Raw genomic sequence first — 22,933 nt, 5'->3', positions numbered from 1 at the left:
TAGAATGCATGAGAATAGATATAAGCGTTTCCACTATATGTGATATGGCTGTTTCACTGTAAAAGCCATGAGGAAATAATAGCAGCGATTATCAGCGCACGGCACGAGCGTGCGTGCGCACACATATACTATCGACCATCTAGCGTTTATTTGAAAACGATTCATAAATAGACCGCCAAATGATAACGTTCTGGAATATTCCAGTAAAAGGCGATTATCAGGGAATGTGTTGTTTTTTCTTCGAAACCGAGTGGTTTTCAAAATGCTATAAAAAGGAAATGAAGCGATAAAAACACAATCTGCTTTGCCAATGTTGACTGGAAAATGATTCTTTGATAAGCGATGGGCAGATTAGACACATAGCATAATTTAAAACATAGATTAGGCGATATTAACGTTACATGGGCCGTGGACCGTGGCATCAACGGGGTAAAAAGGAAAACACGGCCTGGCACTGAAAGTGTTAACACTGTCACTGACTCAGGCTTCTTCAAGATTCAAGCTTAATTCAATGGGTTGGGCTTAGGGCCTACGCCATTAACACGGCCGCAGACTGGGACTAGGTTAGAGAAGCGAAGCACTCCTTGGCTTCAATCAAATTTGCCGCCGGAGCCAGAGAGTCCCCACCATATTGACCAATCAAATCACATTAAAAGCTAAACGTGACGTCATCAACAGGCCGGGAAGGGACGCACTTTTAATGTTGAAATGATAACTACAAGCAAGTCGGAACTAAAAAAAAACAATTCAAATCTAATTTAATTTCATCATAAATCACTCACATAAGTTCCCTCCTAGCACTGTTTTTTTTAAATAATGTGCTAAATAAATCAAATAAAATAAACTCGTCAGTCGTACAATAATAATAAAGTTCATATTATTTTACTTTCTTGTTTAAAATATTTTTGTGTGTTTGCAGAGCATGCCTAATATCCGGCAAATGCGGAAGAGGGAGAGGAAGGTGCGTCTGTGGACCCAGGAGGCCATGGATCAGGCCATTGCAGAGGTCAGAGCAGGCAGGTGGAGTGCGAGGCGGGCAGCCACTTTGTTCGAGGTCCCTAAGTCCAGCCTGATCGACCGACTCAGCGGAAAGGTGTCTCTGGCCTGCAACATCGGCCGGAGCACCTATCTTACCCCTGAAGATGAAAGTTCCCTGGTGGAGTACTGCTTGTACTCTGCCAGTTATGGGTTTCCGCTGACGAGGTCGCAGGTCCTGGCCCACGCCCTGGCCATCTATAACCTCCGCCACCCAGGGAACCTAAAAACATCCCTTGGCCAGGGGTGGTGGATACATTTTAGGGAGAGGCAACACCATCGCCTCACGATCCGGATCCCGGACACCATTGACCGTGGGAGGGCAGCCTGCGCCAAGAGGGGGGCCATAGAAGAATACTTCAAGCTCCTCACCAGCACCATGGAGGAGCACGGGCTGAGGGAGAAACCCCGTCATATTTACAACTGTGACGAGACGGGGTTTCAGATGGACTCCAACCGGAGGAAGGTCGTTGTGCCCCGTGGGACGAAGCACGCCTACAGGCAGGCCCAGGGAACCAGGGAACACATCACGGTCCTGGCCTGCCTCAACGCGGCTGGGGAGGACGTCCCCCCTTTTATTATTTATAAGGGGGGCTACCCAGGAGGGCCCTACAATAGGGAGGGAGTCCCCAATGCCCTCTACGGGAAGTCGCCAGCGGGGTACATTGACTCAGTGCTTTTTAGGAAGTGGTTCACCAACCACTTCCTGAAGTATGCCACGGAGGAGCGCCCGCTGCTGCTTGTGATGGACGGTCACCAGTCCCACCTGGATCCAGAGCTGGTCCGGACGGCACAGAGGGAGAGGGTCATTCTCCTGTGCCTACCGCCACACACCTCTCTCATCCTTCAGCCTCTGGATGTGAGTTTCTTTGCACCCTTGAAGGCAGATTTCTCCGGGCTTGTGGGAGATCTGTCGGCAGTTAGCCACTCCTTCATGATTTCTAAAAAGGAGTTTTCAAGGGTGTTCAGAGACACCTACCAGAGGCAGAAAGATCGGAGGGTGGTGGTGGCTGGCTTCAGGAGGTGTGGCCTCTACCCTCTGGACCCTGCGGCTATTGATTGGTCGCGGGTCATGCCGTCTGCCCCTCCCCCTGCATCTCCTGGTGCCAACCCTGCTGTTACCCCCCAGCCCAGCCCCCCACCCAGCCCCCGTGCTCCTAGCCCCCCACCCAGCCCCCGTGCTCCTAGCCCCCCACCCAGCCCCCGTGCTCCTAGCCCCCCTCCCAGCCCCCCACCCAGCCCCCGTGCTCTAGTCCAGGACTCACCCCCCAACCCCTACCTCAACCACCCCCTTGTAACAGCAGGGAGGATCACAGCGGACCTGGGACAAGTCCTGGCCCAGATAGAGTTCACCCGAAGATCTGGAAAGGTCAGGAGGAACACCACCAAGGCCCGCCTGCTCACCGCCCAGGAGATGACGGATGCCATCGACGAGACAGAGGACCGCGCCGCCCGTGCCGAGGCAGGAGCTCTGGCCAGGGCAGACCGACAGCAGCAGCGGGCTGAAACATCAAGGACTCCCACAACCTCCTCCCGTACCCCGCGTGATGGCTCTCTCCCCAGCCGCAGAAGAGGAGTGTCCCCCCGGGCCGCTCCCACCACCAGCTCCGGTCTTGCCATCACCGGTCCCTCAGCCTCAGCCTCCATGCCCCCCTCTTCTGCCTCCCACAGTCTGCTGCCCGCCTGTAGCCTCCACACCAGCACTCGCCTGCCTGCTTTGAGAGAGGAAGATCACCACCCCTCCACCTCTTCCTCCCCAACAGCCATAATGGATGGTATTTATTATTTATTTGTTTTCTTTTAACAGTTATTTGGGAGACAACATTCTCAGTTAGCAAAAAAGTATACATTTTCATATGAATAAATAATCATGTTTTATTGTTTCTTAACCATTTTCTCAGAGCCGGCAGTCCCACCGCAGTCCCACCGGGTGTCCCAGCCAACTTCCTCTCCCTCCCACCGTAAGCTTTTTCAAACAACTGTGAAAAAAACACGATCTACAAATGTCCATGGCCAAAAGGAACAGGAAGAAAAACTCTTATTGTACCTGCCCCTACGGCCTACACACACACACAGTACACTGATAGACTGTTCATAGCGCAATATTTACCAAACCAAACAAAATTAATTTTTTGAGTGGTGCTCCCTTTTTGTGTCTGCAGCCTCCTGTATTCCTGGACCAACAGGAGCATCGACATCCTCCTCCTCCCACGCCAGACCCACGACACCCATCGGCATGTTACTTATGTTTTTTGAGTTTGTCAGGGCAAACTTATGAATTGTTATTTATTTTGTCAAAAATTTGCTGATTTTTTACAAATTGCTGTGGGGCACTTTGAACTGTGGTCCATGTGTGAAAAGTACTATATAGATAGTTATTCATATTTATTACATGGCGTTTTCACATTCGCCGAAATGCTTGCTTGTGATTGGTCAATAGCCCGCGTCAGAGGTCCGTTATCACACAATAATGACCGCTGTGGGACAATAATGACCGCTGTGCGCAGCTGTTCGCAATCAAGCCCACTACAACACTGTATCAGTGCTGCTCAGCATATGCACAGCTGCACTCAGTCATGCAATCAGACCAGAGACCTGCCGGCTGCCGATAATAATAATCACTTTATTTGGGCTGACAGAGCCACAGAACAACTGCGTCTTCATTTGATCTAGTCTTGTCGATGAATTAGGTATATTGTTAGTAAGTTAGCCATGTAATAAGCGGGATAATGTATAGCTATACTCGATCATTGTCGCAAAATAATTGACCTTCACTGACGTTTAAAACACCTCGGCGCTGCGCCTCGGTATTTTAAACTCCGTGTCGGTCAATTATTTTGCGACAATGACCTCGTAGCTATACATTATCCCTTACTTATTATTGGTATATTGTAATCAAGCAGCGTCATAATAATACATTTCTTTTTAACTGCAGGTCACACCACCAAGAGGCAGAAGCTGGGGATCTGGCGGTGTGGCCGGTGTAAAAAGGCGAACCCCCCTGTGGACTCTAGGGTTTGGTGTCGTGGGTCCAGTGTGACAACTGTCACAAATGGTTCCACACCATCTGTGTCAAGTGGGAGGAGGAGGAGGACGAAGATGCTAGTTTCTGGTGTTACTGGTGTTTGGATGAATGAGTGTATGAATGAGTGAGCGAATGAAAAAATGTATAAATATGTATGGTGTGCTGTAAATAGTTATTGTTCTAAGTTATGTTTATTATATTTTTTATATATTGTTTATAAAATTTTATGTAGTGCTGGCTGTTGTGTTAAATTTGTCATATTTTTGTTGAAAACACATGTAACCACAAATGTTAATGTGACAAGTGATTGTGATTAATATTTTGTTTGTTAGACAAATAAAATGGGGATGTTGTTTGCTCCTGAGATGAGATGGTAGACAAACGCTTTATACACTACCTTCCAGTTGACAGTAGATGGCAGCATTGATTAAAAGGATGAAAACAGGTTCAAACTAAAGAACTCCATTTTCCAAGATCTTTATTCACAGTTCACAGGTCAGCAGATCAGTAAAAGGTGATGAAAATGCGATCTGAACATGGGAGCATTAAACTATGAATGCGCCCTCACGTCACCTCTACAGTGACCGTGAATGGCCACCTAATTATCATAATTAAAGTGCATCATTAGCATTATGTTTGTTGTCTAAAGGGAACCAAAATGGTACAAGTTAAGTTTTTAAATGATATATAGGACAAATAAAACAGCGTTAATTTGTAAAAAACTCCAATGAAAACGGCGCAAGGTACGTAATATTCGCTATTGTTATGCAAATGTGATAGAATCCTATAAAAAGGTGGACGCACTTGGGCACCATGACGTTACACCTACTGTAAGATGGCTAGGTAGGTGTACTGAAGGAAAAACACCACGATACACAAGGAAGCCATCTTACAGTTAGGTGTACTGAAGGGAAAGTATCACGATAAACAAGGAAGCCATCTTACAGTAGGTGTACTGAAGGGAAAGTACCACGATAAACAAGGAAGCCATCTTACAGTAGGTGTACTGAAGGGAAAGTACCACGATAAACAACGAAGCCATCTTACAGTAGGTGTACTGAAGGGAAAGTACCACGATAAACAAGGAAGCTATCTTACAGTAGGTGTACTGAAGGAAAAGTACCACGATACACAAGGAAGCCATCTTACAGTAGGTGTACTGAAGGGAAAGTCCCACGATAAACAAGGAAGCCATCTTACAGTAGGTGTACTGTATTGTATATTAGTACATTGCATAGTATATTGTATGGTAACTCAGTTACTTCTATTCTGCATCGCACATTGTACATATGTATATACTGAACACTGTGACCTCTATTTTTACTTCTATTTTACATGCTATACTATTTTATTTCATACTTATCTTGTCTAGCACAGTCTCTAACAGTAAGAAGCATTTTGTATAAAAGTATTCTGTACTTCTGTATGACAACAATGTATGCCTTTCAAATGTTAAATGATTAAATGATACACACTGAAATCTATGCTCTCTCATCCTGCTTTCCACAACTCCTATACTTCCTGAGTGACGCGCCCAACACTGCTTAATGGTTGTTTAAATATTTTACATGTTTTGATGTGGTGCATAAGCAGCATATTAAGATTAAACAAGAGAGCTCTGTCATTGAAGTGGGAAAAGTGATTCTTGACTCAAGATGACTGCACAAGAGCATGCGATGTGAAAAGCGACAATATTCGCGATGTGAAAAGCGACAATATTATTAAACAGCAGCGAGCAAAGCGTGTCTCATCAGGAAGCGAGCGTCAAATTGAAAGCGGCAGTGAAGTCCATGCCGCGCGAGCGTCAACACACAGGGCAGCGGCAGCAGCAGCGCTGGATAGGGGGGTCGCGGCCAATCAGAGGAACCCGGAAACCGAAATCCGTTGCGGAAGTATACACGCGGACTGGCCATCGGGAGCTCTGTCTGTCTGTCACACACACACAAAGGGAGCCGCATGTGATTGGTGGAGGTGAGACCAGGCCATACAACTGATTGACAGTGGAGATGGCGAATTGAATGGCAGATGGCACTTCTGCAAAATGACAGGGAGAGACAGCGAAAGACAAAAAATGTCAAGCATTATAACCTGCACTTGAAAATGGACAGTGAAAAAAGAGGAAGGGTCGTGTAGAGAGGGAAAGAGAAAAATACATACTGCTTACTGCTTGTATTTCACAGAACAGTCAGATGAAAATGACTGGAAATGAAATGTTTCAACAGTGGAAAAAAGAGGAAGGTGGCGCAGAGAGGGAGGGAGAGAAAAATACATACTGCTGACTGTTTGTATTTCACAGAACAGTCAGATGGAAATGACTGGAAATTAAATGTTTCAACACTTCAACAGTGAAAAAAGAGGAAGAGTGGAGCAGAGAGGGAGAGAGAAATAAAAAGAAAGGCCCTTGCAGGAGATGCCGCTAAATGTGGCAACATTTACCAAATGTTTTCTTGCACCACGGGACCACCAGGTTAGTCAGTGATAAAAATAAACATGCTAGCTACTAGCTAACATAGCTAACGTTACCATGCATCATCATCATCCCATGTCACTTTTTTTCCCATAAATCTTTTATTCAACTTCAGTCCTGATCATAACCATTTTTATTTAAAATTTGTCTTGTAATGTCAGATTAAAAATGAAATACTCTCACTTTTCTGATAAGAGTTGTTAAGTCTGACATTACAAAAACAAAGAATCCATCAAAATCAGTGTTGTTGCTAATCATTGACACATGATGATTATAACAATTATTAGCCTGTAATAATCCCCCCCAGAAAAGTCCACTTTGCATTTGATATATTGAAAATATCTAAATGTTTGTGTGTTTTTTTAACAATAATTTGTGATGCCATCACAAACAATGGCATTTAAAGGGTAAACATTTTAAAAGTCCTGCACCAGCATGCAGGGAATTAAGTCTTTGTAACAAAAATCTTCCTGGTGGGGGACCCCCAGACCCCCTGCTTAAAAAGTGGCCTGACTTGGGCTATATTTCGCACTATATTTCCTGGCCTGAATAATTCCCCCAGTCCGGCCCTGCGAAGGGGTGAAAAATTGTCAAATCTGCCATTTTGAAATCCAAAATGATGTAGGTTAGTTATCATATCCGAAAGATTATCCTATATTTTAATTCCCCACAAGAAACACATATTTTAGACACCCCTCATGTTAAGATTTCTTTAGAATAGCACAAAAGTATGGCCCGCCCTAATATGATGACCACTGGTGGCTAGCCAAGACCATCGATGTGGATACTGATCAACAAGATGTGAAAGTGGAATTTCTGCATCCCCATGGTCCAACAGAAAAGGTTCTGTTTTTGCCCAGTTCAAGACATCATAGTGAAACTAATCGGAAATGCAGAAGGAACGAAGAGGAGAAGTGGGTGAGAAAGTGGAGATCAGGAAGTGGTGTAGATGTTGGGTAGATGAAAACAGGGATGAGGAGAAGGTCCTGGGCCCTATTCCCGTACCTGGCTAACTGAGTTAGCCGGATAATTTTCAGCATAGCTTGACTTAAGCCAGACATTTCCGTTCCCCGACGTCAGATTTTCTAAATCGCTATGGCAACAGATCGAAAAGTTTGAACCTGGTCGAGGGCAGGGTTAAGTTCAGTTAGCTGGATGAACCATGGCCACGCCCTCGCAAAGAAATGCCAGCTCGCTTCCTGAAATGATTCTCACAGTCTAGATCTGCATTATACCATTCTGAATTATGTTTTTGTGCTTCATTTTTTTAGAGGGGGCTTTTGAAATGTAAAATAGACCTAAAATGTTGATACTAAATTTACTTTGTCCTAAATAATGCACGTTATATATACGGCGCTCGCTAGGTGCGATGTACACATTATGTGGTTATTTTAATAACGCGCAGCATTGCAAATGTGAATCCCACAGGGATATTTTTAATGATTGAAACCTATCGCTCGTTTGGCTCTGATTCCTTTCATATTCTCCGCTGTGGATGTTTAACGGAGCGCCTGAATTTTGTTTCATTCAAGCATAAATTGAAACGTTATGCATGGATTGTGGCCACACCCTCGCAAATAATGGCATGTCCCTTCCTCAGAGATCCGATTGACGAAGGAACAATCATAGTCCGATTAGCATTTCATAGAGAGAGAGTGCTTAGGGATCGCCAAGATCCGTTAGCTCATACTAATGAGTTCCTGTACGAGCGCTATAGATTTAGCAGACAAGGAATCCTTTACCTCCAAGACCTTCTCGGGCCATACCTTGTTAATCAAACACGCCGCAGCAGAGCGTTGAGTGTCACCCAGACTCTCTGCATTGCCTTGCGTTTCTTTGCCAGTGGTACCTTTCTGTACACCGTAGGCGATGTGGAGAACATCAGCAAAGCCGCTGCATGCCGTGCTGTTCGCAAAGTATATTTGGCCTTGAAGAAGTTCATGTAAAGCCGTGTCCAAGTGAATGTAATCAAAGAGGGCTTCTATGGAATTGCGGGTAATTGAGTTATTCAATATTCCACCATTTAATTAAAGTGCATTTATATATCACTATTCCTTACGGAGCTCATTATTATTATGCAGAGTTTCCAAATGTCATTTAGTCTGGTCAGTTTAGGCATAATGGCTGCAAAAAATGATTAACATTTGAACCAATGTTTTTCTGTTCATTTAGGGCCTGATAAACAAAAAAATTCAAGGAGCCCAAAAAATTTGCTAGGCGAAGTCCCTGAAACGGCCACGCCCACTTTTTAGGCCTGGCATTTTGTATCTCGGCTCCTGAAGGTCACAGAGAGTTGATTTTGGGCTCAAAATTGCGGAAACACCACATTTATATTAGTGTTGTGAACAAACATATGCCCTAAAACCTTTACTTTTTCAGATATTTGTGAAAAATCACTGCCATTCCGCCACGGCCGAAATACGAAACCGCTCTGGGTGTATCGCGTATCATGGGAGAAGAGTTTTCTCATTCATACTTTGCTTTTATGGGTGGGCTGCACCTTGAGAAGGTTTCTCTGGTCTGTGTTGGCCAGTTGATAAAAGGAACTGTCCTGGATACCAGCTTAACCTCAGCTAATCTGAACATCACTGGTCTGACAACTGCTGTATGTGATGTGAATTCCATAAAGAAGGCTAGATACTGCATTCAAATCCTGGCTGTGGTCCTGGCCAATAAGAGAGATGAGACATTCCAGGCAAAACATCTAAAGGACAACAGTTTGATTTGGAGCAATTGGGTGGCCAATGAAAACAGCCCCATGTTTCACTACTGGACCAATGTCGTTGAAGCAATCAAGAAGGATCTTATCTTCATCAGATACTTTCGGGAGGCCAACTTCATCATGATGGTCAGTGGACTTGAGCAGCTCATTCCTCTTTACTTTGCACTTGATCATACACACTATGCCAGATGGACATCAGTGTTTCTTCAGGATCTCATAGAGCTCAAATGGAGACACCCAGAGTTGTTCAAGGAATTTCTATCAGGCTCTTTCACAGTAAACACCAGAGGTAACCAATTTTCAAAGATTGTATGTGATCAAAAGCAGGAGCATAATATAAAGGTCATCAAGTCTGACACTGGATATGTCGATATCATCAATCGGGAAGATCAGGAATTCTTCAGGAAACTCGAACTTGCCCTACCCGAAATCCAGTGCTACCTAGCTGAGGTCGAAGGTCAAGATCTAGCACACGGACACAAAGAAATGCTGGAATCCTTCAAGGAAACGTTTTCAAGCCACACTCTCAAGGTGTATCAGGGGATCCTTACCAACCCCTTCAACCAAGCTCAGTTCATGAGGTTGAACTCATCCATTCCCTTCCCAGATGTGGTAACTAAAGATGCCAGCCTTGTTTTTACAGTTGGCAAAACACAGCATGACCAGTTTGTGCAGGAGCGATTTGTATATGCTCAGAAGGATGTTAGTGCGAAAATCTCCCGAAATGCCCTGAAACTCCCAAGTTCAGGTGCAAAAGTCCAGCTTGCTAGCCCTGCAATCAAGCCACGAGGCCTGCAGATAAAGAGAAGAAGAGACAAGGAGGCTTTTTGGTGGTGAATTCACAGGTAAATCTAGTTGATATAATTTCAAAGTTATTCAATGTTTTAGACGCAGGCAACTTTCGTCTTACCAGGTTCTCGATACAGTGACGTTCAATTATTCATTTTATAAGTGAATTGATTTGACAGTGCTAATTTAGTTTTGGTAAAACTATTCATTTCAATCACAGGTTTACCAGAAGCCCTGTCAAGAAAGGATGGAGACATTTATCACAGCCAAAAGTCTCAAATCCTGAAGGACATCGGAGTACAAGTTCAATCTACAGCCTCAGAGGGACTCGTGATAGATCTATCTGTGCAAGTACAAATCCTGGCGAAGTCTCTCACCAAAGGCATGACATTCCGGGACTTTGTCTTCAAGGTGTTGAACAGCGTTGCCAAGATTGGTCATGAGAAGGGAGCAAATCGTATTGACATTGTGGCTGACCTCTACCAGACTATGAACATTAAGACTGCGACTAGGAATAATCGGGGGTCAGCAGGTAGTTCACAGATGGCCTTCAGCGAGAATGACACCGTGCCGGAATCTAAGCAATTCTTTGAAGGTTTTCTGTCTAATCAAGACAACAAGGTAGCCCTGAATTTAATGTTTGCCAGGATTGCTAAGGAACATGCATGGAACTGGAGCAAGGAGTTCAGCATCACCTACAGCAGGAAGATCCTTGCAAACGTTGGCGAAAATGTTGAGATCCAGCTTTATGACCGCATAGAGATGCTTGAGGAGGCTAACAACCGCATCATTTGCCATGAGATGGACATGCTAAACAAGGGGATCAAGTCAGTTACGGTTAGAACAGTCGACTCCAATGTAGTTGTCATCCTACTAGGGTTCACTACAAAGTTCCGGTCAGTATGTTGTGATTTGCAACTTCGTCGACTTTGCTGTTCCGGACAAATGCCAGTTCAACTCAATCACAGAAGCACACAAGAAGCTTGGTGGAGATGTGGCTGATGCCATGCCTGTGTTCCATTATTTCAGTGGCTGTGATTCTGTGAGCGCCTTCTTTGGCCAATCAAAGAATGCTCAATTCAAAGCCTGGATGAACCACAGTAAGTTGACAGAGTTCACTGCTGCATTGAGAGGACTAAGTTGCTGCCCTAGTATTGAGACTGTTAGGAACAGCATGGAAGTTATTGAACCCTGGGTAATGAGCTGGTACAACAAGGCTGGACTGTACGACTGTGCAAGTATAGATGGACTCAGATTCCAACTGTTCAAGCAGTCAGTTAAAGATGAGCTGCGAGACCTGCCCCCAAGACAGGATGCACTTCTACAGCATCTGTTGAGAGATACAGTCCAGGCAGGATGGCTGTGGGGGAACAGCCTTCTACAACTCCCTTGTCCCCCGGTTGTTGAATGGGGATGGACTACCGATGGGGAGAAACTCTTCGTCAAGTGGAGCACAGTTTCCGCAGGAGACACATTGTCTCAGGTAACAGTGGTGTGTAGCTGCAGATCTAATAAATGCACCTCATGTTCTTGTGCTGGCAGGGGGATGAAATGTCTCATTTATTGCAAGTGCCTCAGCAAGTGTTTGAATCCTGTGTGATGGGATGTGTGATGTGTTCAAATAAAGTTGTTTTGGGGGGCGGCTGGGTGGTGCAGCGGACATTGCACTTGTCACCAACGCAAGAGACACCGGGTTCGACTCCGGTTGTCGGCGTTGCCTCCGGCTTGGACCAGCCGTCATACTAACTCAATTGGCAGAGTTAGCGGGTGGAAGTCGATGGGTGGTAATCTGGACATTGTGGACAGCGACTCCTACAGGTCGGTTGGGGACGCCTGCACAGCAGAGACAGGAAATGGCGGGGGTAGAGTGAGCCTCCCACATGTTACACCTCGCCAATGAGAGTCCGCGCTGGCAGGTGAAAAGATGTGACAGGCTGCCTCCTCATGTATCGGAGGGGACACGTGATGCAAGGCTTCTATCCTCCCTACAACCGGCCAGTGGGGGGCATATGCGAGCAACGTTCAAGACAGGAGAGGGAAGAATTGGCACAGTGGAATTGGGATGGAAAATAGAAAAAGCGGAGAAAAAGTGGATAAAAATGTTTAGTTTTTTTGGACTTCAAGTGGTTTGCTTTGTTTCTTGGGTGGTTGTTGGGGTCCTCATCTTATAACAAAGCCTCAACCTAAACACTAGTATGCCCCATGAGTAGATTTAGAACTTTGGCCCAAACTAACTGCATGGCCTTCATGAGCAGATTTGGCTGAAGTGGCTTGGGCGCTGATCAATTCAGAGATAAAAAAAGGTCTTTCATGAATATCTCAAAAAGTTAAGGTTTTAGGGCATATGTTTGTTCATAACACTAATATAAATGTGGTGTTTCCGCAACTTTTGAGCCCGAAATCAACTCTCTGCGACCTCCAGGAGCCGAGATACAAAATGTCAAGTCTAAAAAGTGGGCGTGGCCGTTTCAGAGACTTCGCCTACCTACTTTTTTGGGCTCCTTGCTTTTTTTTCTTTATTGGACCCTAAATGAACAGAAAAACATTGGCTCAAATGTTAATCATGATTTGCAGCCTTGACCCCATATTTGCCCCAAACTGACCAGACTAATTGGCGCAGTGGACTGCACCAAACGAGGGTGATTTTGTGAATCGAAAAGGCTTTCACAGCATTAATGTGCAGGTAGGCCTACTTATGACAATTTCCCTCAAATTACATTGCTATAAAAACAATCATATTTATTTATAGGGGTCATCATGGACCTTGCAATTGCCTGCTGTATGGTACTGTACAATACCCATGACTTGACCGCAATTCATCTTAGATGATCTGTGACTCCACCTGCCTCATCACCAATGTTGAGGCCAAGTGGCCGGGCTCCGTCCACGACTCCAGAGTATTCAGAGAGTCTGCACTGTGCAACAGCTTCGAGCAAGGTATAGCAAATATCATGTAATTTAGAAAATGCTTATTTCATGTAGAGGTGATCTAACATTGTATATTATATACTATAGGTCATTACGATGGACTCCTAATTGGAGACAGGGGTTATGCATGCAAGCCCTACTTCATGACCCCCTATCCAGAGCCAGCACCAGGGCCTGAAGCCCGTTTCAACAGGGCTCATGCTCGGACGAGAGCCCGGATAGAAATGACCTTCGGCCAACTGAAGGCCAGATTCACGTGTCTGCGCGGGCTGCGGGTGGCACCAGACAGGGCATGTGACATCACTGTGGCCTGTGCAGTGCTCCACAATGTGGCAACACTGAGGAAGGAGAGGGTCCCAGTCATCCTGGACCATCCTGAGGATGACCTACAGCCAGTCCACTTGGACGAGCAGACCGGACAGGCTGCAAGGAACAGAATTGCCCACCATCATTTTGGTGAGGTGTTGAGTTAATTTAGGTTAATGTTGGACTCATTTTATGTTTTCCTCTTTTTATGTTTGCATGTTTAATTTATATGATTATAGGCTTTGCCACCCTCTTTGCTTTCTAGTTATACCCATTCATAGAGGAACATGTACAAGAATAAGAAGAAGAGATCCATGTTGTAGAATAAAGCCTTTATTTATTTTGACTATTGCTGTCCGCCTGTAAATGAAAGTGCACACAAAAAAGAATTTCAGTTAAGTTGCATTTCATGCCAAAGCTCACAAATACTTTAGGCAAAGCTTCACAACTTACATCCAGCTGCCGATCAAGCAATGCAATTTCTTTGTGGAGTTTACGCATCTTGAGCCGGCGGTACTCGACGCCCGACTCCAAGAATAGGATCTCCGCCCTCAACTTGTGCTTGTACAGTGACTGGACACTTTCACGGTCGTTCTAAATTAAAAGAAAGAAAATTAATGTGTGGTGGTCAGATGGCAACTAAACTCAGACCTCCCCTCACAAATGTGAGGGTATTAAATGATAACTCACCTCCCCATCCCCAGCAGAGTGAGAGGGGCCAGGCTCCGGCCGTGGTTCAGTACCTGCCTAAAGGAATGCATTGATTTAGTCCAAATACCACTCACAGGATAGGAGTATTAGTTTCCACAACTTGTTTTTACCACATCACCGGAACACGCAGTCAAAGTGTCCTCGTCATCGTCTGGACTGTCCGTCTGTTAGTGAATTAGGAATTATTAGGAACTTTGGAGAATTGTCTTTGGTTTTTTAAAAGACACACACAATGAACATGTATGAATTGATGGTTTTATTTCGGTCTTTTACAAAGCAAAGCAATGTAGTAGAACAAGGGTAGGCAACCCTAGGCAGGCACGCGGGGGCATTTGCATAGGCACAGGGGGCAGCAGTAAAAAAAAAAAAAAAAAAAAATGTTGCTCTGAAATATTCTAGTGAAATATTTTGCACTGTTGTAGCATTTATCTTGTTGAAATCCTCCCACATGTTCTTTTTACTACCACATATTTAATTGAGACCCTTTATTTGTTTATTATTTCAATTTAGCTGGAAATACATTGCTACATCATTCAGTAACATTTGCAGAGCCTTATAACAAAAACATTATTACGGTCACCATTGTGACCAGTGGGATTAATCAACAATTTGTATTATTTATTTTTCTATTTCATTGAACATTGCACATGTTAAAAGCCATTTTTTTTTACTCAAAATGTGAGTATTACCAAGTCAACTTGTGTTCTTAAAACAATGACAATAAACATAGTTTTATTAGGTTGAAATAATGTGGTTGTGTACTTATTTTTCTGTTAACTTATTATGGATTGAAAACTGAAAACCTTAATGCACAGTAACTGAACTCAATATTTTTAAGTTCTGGTAACTTATTATTATTATTTTTTTTTACAGTGTAGTCTTGCGATCAATCAAAACTTATTTACACGATATACCTCACATTCACCCTCCATTCATATCCTGGTGTTCTCCTGGTGTTCTCCATTAGGCCTGTAGGTGGAGGTATGACAGCACACGTACAGTACACACACCGATGGTGTGTGATGTGTCCAAAAATGAATGGGCAAATGTGAGTGAAATTGTCGCACTGTATGCAGCTGTTTGTCTGCATTGCATTCCCCCCCCCCCCCCCCCCCCCTCCCCAACTCAGATTTAGGGTTGATACAACCATCATAATAATATTGTTAATAATAACAATAACAATAATGATGTAATAATGTAAAAATTATCATTAAAAATACCTGATTATCAGAAAAAAAATTACGATGCATGGAATATTGTTGAGGCACACTAGTTACAACTATATTTCAAACAGGCACTCCATGTCAAAAAGGTTGCTGACCCCTGTAGTAGAACCTTTTATAAAAGAAAGAAAATGACCGAAAACGTGTAGGCTGAAGCAGAGGCTTATAATTGCTATATACCCTTTTTACATTACATTATTTACCAAAAACACCGACATAATTCAGTAGATAATATTGCAATGGTTTGGGATATTTTTCAATAATCTTCTGATTATTGATTTTTTGATTGCTAAAATAGAACCATTACACAATGATGCAGCAATATCAACTTACATCAGTGGTCTCCTCTCCGACCAACATGGGTGGTGGCTGCAGCACGGTCATGGAAGGTCCAGACACTACAAAATGTGACGATGGTTAACTAAATGAATAATTATGAAAGAAACTCAGAATGAAGTGCACCTATACCTTTGAGATAAGGGCTCCTTGTATCACTCCCAACCTCTCCGGAGGAGCTGCCCCCAGCTACACCCTCCATGATGGGTCTACCCCTATTGTGCTGGAGGGCCAGCTCCTCGGCAGGAGTTAAGTCCGGAGTTTTTGGTCCCCCCCCCCGTCTTGGCCATATCGGCCCTCTTTTTGTTTGCTGAAATATGAAGGATCATACGACATTGACAAGCTGTTCAATACAATACCATGGCACAAATTGTATTAATTCACTCACTCACCATTCTGAATGATATTTTTGTGCTTAGTCTTAACTTGCTCCCATGTCCTTTTGGACTCTGGGTTGTTTCTATACATGGGGGTTGAAAGCACTCATAATTATATGACAGTGTTAGTAGTACACCATAGCATATCATTATTGTAGAAAATGATTAAGGTGGACTCATGAATCATGATAAGAATAGAGAGAATCACACGCAATTTCATTTCACTGCTTCAATGTATTGAATTTCTGACCTAATACATATCCTCATATACGTATCTATTAATTCGTATCAATTATATGAATACGCTTTGGACTTTTGTATCTACTTATTCTGAAAGTTGAAATAATAAATAATATACATTTTCCCAACACTTACGCATTTAACTTATCGGCAATCTGTTGCCACGCACCCTGCCTTGCCCTCGCAGCGGTGGCAGTGTTAGACTTCGCTATTATTATATGTTTGTAATCCTCATATGTATGCATAAGCATTTTAAAAGCAGGGTTAAAAAAAGTCGCTCTCACTTTAGCCATTTTCGCCGAACATCTGCATTTCTGCAATCGACCTCTGATGCCTTTTAAGGTGACGCGGCCGCGCGCAATTATCCAGAGTAGTCAAGTCTGGTTTGAATTAACCAGAGTCAATCGGCCTTCGAGGAACATGAATAGCCTGGCTTCAATCATCTCGTTAATTGAATCTGGATAATGGGACTTTTGATCGACTTAGTTGAACCAGGTACGGGGAATAGGGCCCTGGTCTCCATTACTGTTTTTGTTGTTGGAAACAGTGCATTTTGTAATAGTTGGAAACGTGTATGTAAAGTTTGTTGTTATTACAATTGAGTTAACAAAATGTTCAGTATAAGACAAGGAGTTATTAGTTCTTATCATTGTCACTTCCATCTGTTTAAAAAATGCATGTGTTCATTTATCAGAGATGCATACAATTTTGTCAACTCCGTCAGTTTCTCGTCAACACCGTCAGATCTTTGTCAACACCGTCAGATGTTTGTTTTTGTTAATTTTGGGGAAAATACAAATTCCTTCTTCAGTTTATGTTGTTTAAGTAATAAAGGAGCATCAGATCTTCATCCTCTTGTCTTATTTACTTAATGATCTTTTTTTTATCATATCAAAATTAAAAACAAAGTTTGAAAATGCAAAATGTCTAAATCTGGGTTTTCAGAATAGTGTGAAATTACACCTGAGGTTTATATATTATATTTGATTGCATACCAGAGTAACTAAACACTATTACAACATACTTCAGAACTTTAGATTCTTGTTGGACTGGAATAATTAGGATTATATACTTTTTTGTGTGTCTGACGGAGTTAACACAAATCAAGTTTCAAAGGAAAACATGTGAATTTGTTGAAAATGTTTTTCTATGTAGAGCCCACACCTTTACATGGTTAAATAGGTTAAATAGGTTAAATGGATTTCCGCTGACAAGGTTGCAGGTCCTGGCCCATGCTCTGGCCATATATAACCTCCGCCACCCAGGGAACCAGAAAACATCCCTTGGCCAGACGTGGTGGATCAACGACTTAGTGTGACGTTATTGAACAAGACGGCTCTAGCGGCGGCCTGGAAGCTGACCGGCCTGGAGGAGCTGGTAAATGAAATGACGGTGTCCCAGAACAACGGCATCGTCCCGCCCCACTCCTCCTTCCCTCTACTGTTCCATTTCACGCCCCAGAATAAGCTCTGTCATATCAAGAAGACCCTACGCCTGGAGGTAACATTTGAAATTTAGTTGGGTTACGTTTGCACATTTGGGGGGGGGGGGGGGGGGGGGGGGGGGGGATTCTACTTTTGCATTTCAACACAGAAGTACCATAAATCCAAAGTATGCAACAGCTGAACTGCAACACAATGCAATGCGCCCTCTTTTCTTGATCCTCCAATCACAACTGCCACTTCTCTCCAGGGTCAATTCTTTGTCAATCTGAAAATATATGTAGCCTAAATAAAAATCGCACATTTCTTATTTCTCATGGACTTGCAATTTTCCTGCAATAACACAGAAAACGTTGCAAAGTATTTTGGCTTGCAATAACCACAAAATCCTGGTGGGTCTGAATAGGTTTTATGATCTATAAAAGTAGCGTTTGTGCTGCATGTATGTTTTCATGATCAACAAGACCATAATGTCTATAGACTCAGAGAAATAAGGTCAGGTGATTAGAAGAATACTTAATAAGGGGGGAGTATACAGCACACACCGCATCTGAGCCTGTATACGACTGACAAGGCTCTGAACGTCTGACTTGTTTTTATCTCTTGCCTGTTTGTGATTTACATGGACATAAAGAAATCATTCAGATGTGTGTGTATTCATCATATTCACATGGTGCTTCATTGCAAAATATTTAATAATTTACTATGTCAAAATATTCCTTTCTAGTTTCTACACATCACTGTTACGACCCTGGCTCATGGGTACGCAACCTATGTGTAATCAACACCAAAACCCTGTGCTCTAACTAAAAAATGCTACTAAACCAAGGAACTACTAATATAACTATAAGCTAATGTACTGGTAACCCAACGGACAAGGACTGTAAGAACCTGACAGCTCTTTCACTAGGCACAGACCGTGCATGTGTGTTTCTGGGTCTGCCTTTGAAGCTCCCCAGCAGGTAACCAATCAGCACTAATTGGCTAATTGGCAGCCCTCACCTGCCTGCCCTGGTGACACAGGAGTGACCAGGCCTCTAGTACATAACACCTCCCCCACCAAACTGGTTGCCCAAGAGGCAACCACTACACAACAACCCATAAACAAAACAAAAACAACTGTGACCCCTTAGTTGTCAGGGCCTCTACCACAACAGCGACAACGGGTACCACAAACACCGGTACTACGATCGTGAGAGGGCGTCTGCTAGCACGTTGTCCCTCCCACGAATGTGGCGAATATCCAAGTTATACGCCTGGAGGAACAAACTCCATCGCATCAAACGATGATTCGAATTCACCATGCTGCGAAGAAAAACCAAAGGGTTATGGTCTGTATACACAACAAGGGGTAAACTGGAGGATCCCACGTAAACATCAAAATGGTTCAAGGCAAGAACCAAAGCGAGCGCCTCCTTCTCTATAGTAGAGTAGTGCAGTTGATGCCTGTCAAACTTTTTAGAAAAGTAGCACACTGGGTGCTCCACCTCTAATGCATCCTCTTGCAGGAGGACGGCTCCAGCACCGAGGTCACTAGCATCCACTGCCAACTTGAATGGCAGTTGAAAATCGGGAGCTGACAGAACGGGAGCGCTAATCAGAATACCCTTGATGCTCTCAAAAGACTGTTGACAAGTCTCAGTCCACACGAAAGGTACCTTAGGACTGAGCAGATTGGTCAAAGGGGCAACAACAGAAGCAAAGTTCCTACAGAAACTCCTATAGTACCCTGCCATACCTAGGAAGCGCTTTAACTCCCGCCTGGTGATGGGAGCAGGGAAGCCCACTATAGCCTCCACCTTAGCTGTAATGGGGCACACATGCCCACGTCCAACCACCTTACCCAGGTAGGTAACCGTGGCCTGTCCAAATTCACATTTCGCAAGGTTAACTGTCAAGTTAGCATCACCCAACCGCTTGAACACTTCGGCCAGATGCTCCACATGTTGTGACCAAGAGGAACTGTGGATAACCAGGTCATCCAGATATGCCTCACAGAACTCTACCCCGCCCAGGACCTTGTTCACTAGCCGCTGAAACGTCGCTGGGGCATTTCGCATGCCAAAGGCCATCACTGTATACTGGCAGAAACTCTCTGGTGTGACAAAAGCGGATATCTCACGTGCTCGCGGAGTAAGCGGAACCTGCCAGTATCCCTTTAGCAAATCCAATTTACTTACAAAGGCTGCTGAACCCACCCGATCGATACAGTCGTCCATCCGAGGCAGAGGGTACGAGTCCGGCTTGGTTACTGCATTAACTTTACGGAAATCAGTACAGAACCGATGAGTGCAGTCTGGCTTATCAACAAGCAGGCAGGGGGAGCTCCACGCACTAGAACTGGGCTCCGCAATGCCATGTCTCACCATATAGTCTACTTCCTTACTCAAGATCCTTTGTTTTTCCGGATTCACCCTATAGGCATGTTGCTTAATTGGCCCTGCACTACCAACATCAATGTCATGCTCGAGTACATTAGTACGACTAGGGACATCAGAAAACAAACGTGTATGCTGTCTAAGTAGGCGCACCACATCCGTGCGCTCAGGAAGTGGTAAGTACGACAGGTGTGAGTCCAAGTCACCTAGTATCTGGGTGTTTGGCAACCGGCCCTGAGAAATCTCCTTCGACACAGAACAGTCGGCTACAATAGGAGATGCAGAAACTGTTAGAACAGCCACAGGCTTGACCCCTGAGCCAATCTTGTCAAGATTGTCAATCTGAGCCCTATCATTGTACGCCTTCAACATATTGACGTGACATAATCTACTCTTGCGCCTGCGGTCGGGAGTTTTAATCAAGTAGTCGACCTCACCAACTTTGCGCTCAATGGAGTATGGCCCACTGTATTTAGCCTGTAATGCAGACCCAAGAATAGGCGAGAGAACCAACACCTTGTCTCCCGGTGAGAACACCCTATGTCGGGCCCGCCTATCATACCACACCTTCATTTTTCCTTGGGCTACCTTTAGGTTCTCTTTCGCTAGTTCACATGCTCTACTAAGCTTAAGCCTGAAGTCACACACATAGTCCAACAAATTAGTAGAGGAAGGAGTCTGGTCAGCCAACCACTTTTCCTTCAGCAGTTTCAAAGGACCCCTCACTGTGTGGCCGAACACCAGCTCAGCCGGGCTGAATCCAAGAGACTCCTGGGTTACCTCCCTAGCAGCAAACAGAAGCAAAGGAATTCCATCATCCCAGTCTTTGTCGAACTCCGTACAATATGCCCGCAGCATTGTTTTGATAGTCTGGTGAAATCTCTCCAGCGCCCCCTGGGACTCTGGATGATAGGCAGAGGAAGGGCAATGCTGGATAGACAACTGCTGGAGGACCTGAGCAAAGAGACGGGACATGAAGTTAGACCCTTGATCTGATTGAATGACCTTTGGTAGACCAAAAGTCGAAAAAAACCTAACCAGAGCTTTGGATATAGCTGGGGCTGTGATCTTGCGTAAAGGAATGGCTTCAGGAAAACGGGTCGCTGCACACATAATAGTCAAAAGGTACTGGTTCCCTGTCTTAGTTCGAGGGAGGGGACCAACACAGTCAATGAGGATCCGCTCAAAAGGTTCCCCAACGGCAGGGATAGGCTGCAGAGGAGCCTGAGGGATCTTCTGGTTTGGTTTACCAACCACCTGACACACATGGCACGAGCGACAATATTGTGCCACATCTGACTTCAAACCAGGCCAACAAAAATGTCTCAGCACACGGTCATAAGTCTTCCTGACCCCCATGTGACCAGCAAGATCATGATCATGTGCTAGATGCAGTATATCAGGACGATACACGGCTGGAACAACAATCTGAAACACACTGCCCCAGTCATCCAGACTGGACAGGTTAGGTGGTGTCCACTTTCTCATGAGCACGTCATTGCTAACAAAGTATCCTTGAGACGTATCTACCATTTCATCCTCTAAAACCGCCTTTTCAAAGAGGGACGACAAGGAGACATCCTTGTTTTGCTCTAGTACCAACTGCTCATGAGACGGAATCACCTTACCAAACCCCTCATCAGGGCCACTTTTCAACTCAACAAAGAACGTGTCACTAAGTGTCATATCACCATCTAAGTTAACAACCTCATGGGTGTCACATTTGACCTTTGACATTGCGCGTGTTACCGCACACACAGGAAACACTCCTGGATGCTTCTGTGCGAGCTCATCAGGAACCTCAGAAACTACAGGGACGGGAATTACAACTGGAGTAGCCAGCACTTTGCCACCGGCCAAATCGTTCCCTAGAATGAAGGACACCCCCTTTATGGGAATGTGAGAACACACTCCTACGACAACATTGCCTGATACTAAGGGAGAGTTTAGCGAGACCTCATGCAAAGGAGTATTCACAAAGCCTCCTCCAAAGCCCTGAACAATGGCACCGGAATGCAATGAAGAATCTTCCGAAAATGGCAAAATCCCATCCAGAATGAGAGACTGGAAAGCTCCTGTATCTCTCCATATTGTAATAGCCTGCCTTGATCCTAATTCACCAACCAGTGAAACAAATCCATCCATCCTAAATGTTGAGGAGCCCTCTAGCTCCCTGTCTGCACCTTTGATACTTCGCACCCCACCCTCTAATGTCGGCATAGGTGTCCTGTCTATGATTTCTACCAGAGCCACCGTTTTTACATTTTTCTGCTTAAGCACAGGGCATCCAGCAACGATATGACCAGGCTCCTTACAGTAAAAACAGATAACCCCCTCTGGGAATGCACTAGCAGAGCCACCTTGCCTAGGAGTCGAAGTAAACCGACCAGCAGACACGAGTGCCGGGAACCGGCTCCCCTGAGAAGGACGCCTACTACCCCTGGACTCCACACGGCCCTCCTCTACAAAGACAGATGTGTGTTAACACAAACTCATCAGCCAAGACAGCAGCGTCGGCTATCTTCGATACCTTATGCTCATTTAGATGTGTGGAAACGTTATCAGGAACACACCTCTTAAATTCCTCTAGGAGAACCAACTGTCTGAGCTGCTCCCTTGACTCTGCTTTTTGCGAGGTGCACCACCGGTCAAACAGGTTCTCCTTCTCTTTTCCAAATTCAACATAAGACTGCCCCTCCTCGGGCCTCGGGGACCAACTCATAAGCCCTCAATATGGAAGCTTTAACCAGCTCATAATCAGCGCTTTGTTCAAGGGACAGAGCAGTGTAGGCTTCTTGTGCTCTACCAACCAAAACACATTGCAGCAGCAGTGTCCAGGCGGTATCAGGCCACTTCAATGTGGTTGCCACCCGTTCAAAAAGGGGAAAATATCTTTCCACGTCTTTCTCAAAGAATGGTGGCACCATTCTAATATTCCTGCCTACATCAAACCC

General features: G+C 44.5%; 1 long non-coding RNA gene across 1 annotated transcript; it reads left to right on the top strand.

Moving 5' to 3' along the window:
• The first annotated feature begins 2,760 nt into the window (after nt 1–2,760).
• On the top strand, nt 2,761–3,299 carry LOC311228977. The gene is made up of 3 exons (XR_014619715.1): nt 2,761–2,810; nt 2,937–2,996; nt 3,198–3,299. It is a non-coding gene; the product is annotated as an uncharacterized lncRNA (long non-coding RNA).
• Nucleotides 3,300–22,933: the final 19,634 nt, after the last annotated feature.

This window comes from Notolepis coatsorum (assembly GCF_963971535.1).
Source record: "Notolepis coatsorum genome assembly, chromosome: 5".
NCBI lineage: Eukaryota > Metazoa > Chordata > Actinopteri > Aulopiformes > Paralepididae > Notolepis > Notolepis coatsorum.
The sequence above is the reverse complement of the archived record's forward strand: the minus strand, read 5'-3'. Positions and strand labels throughout refer to the sequence as shown.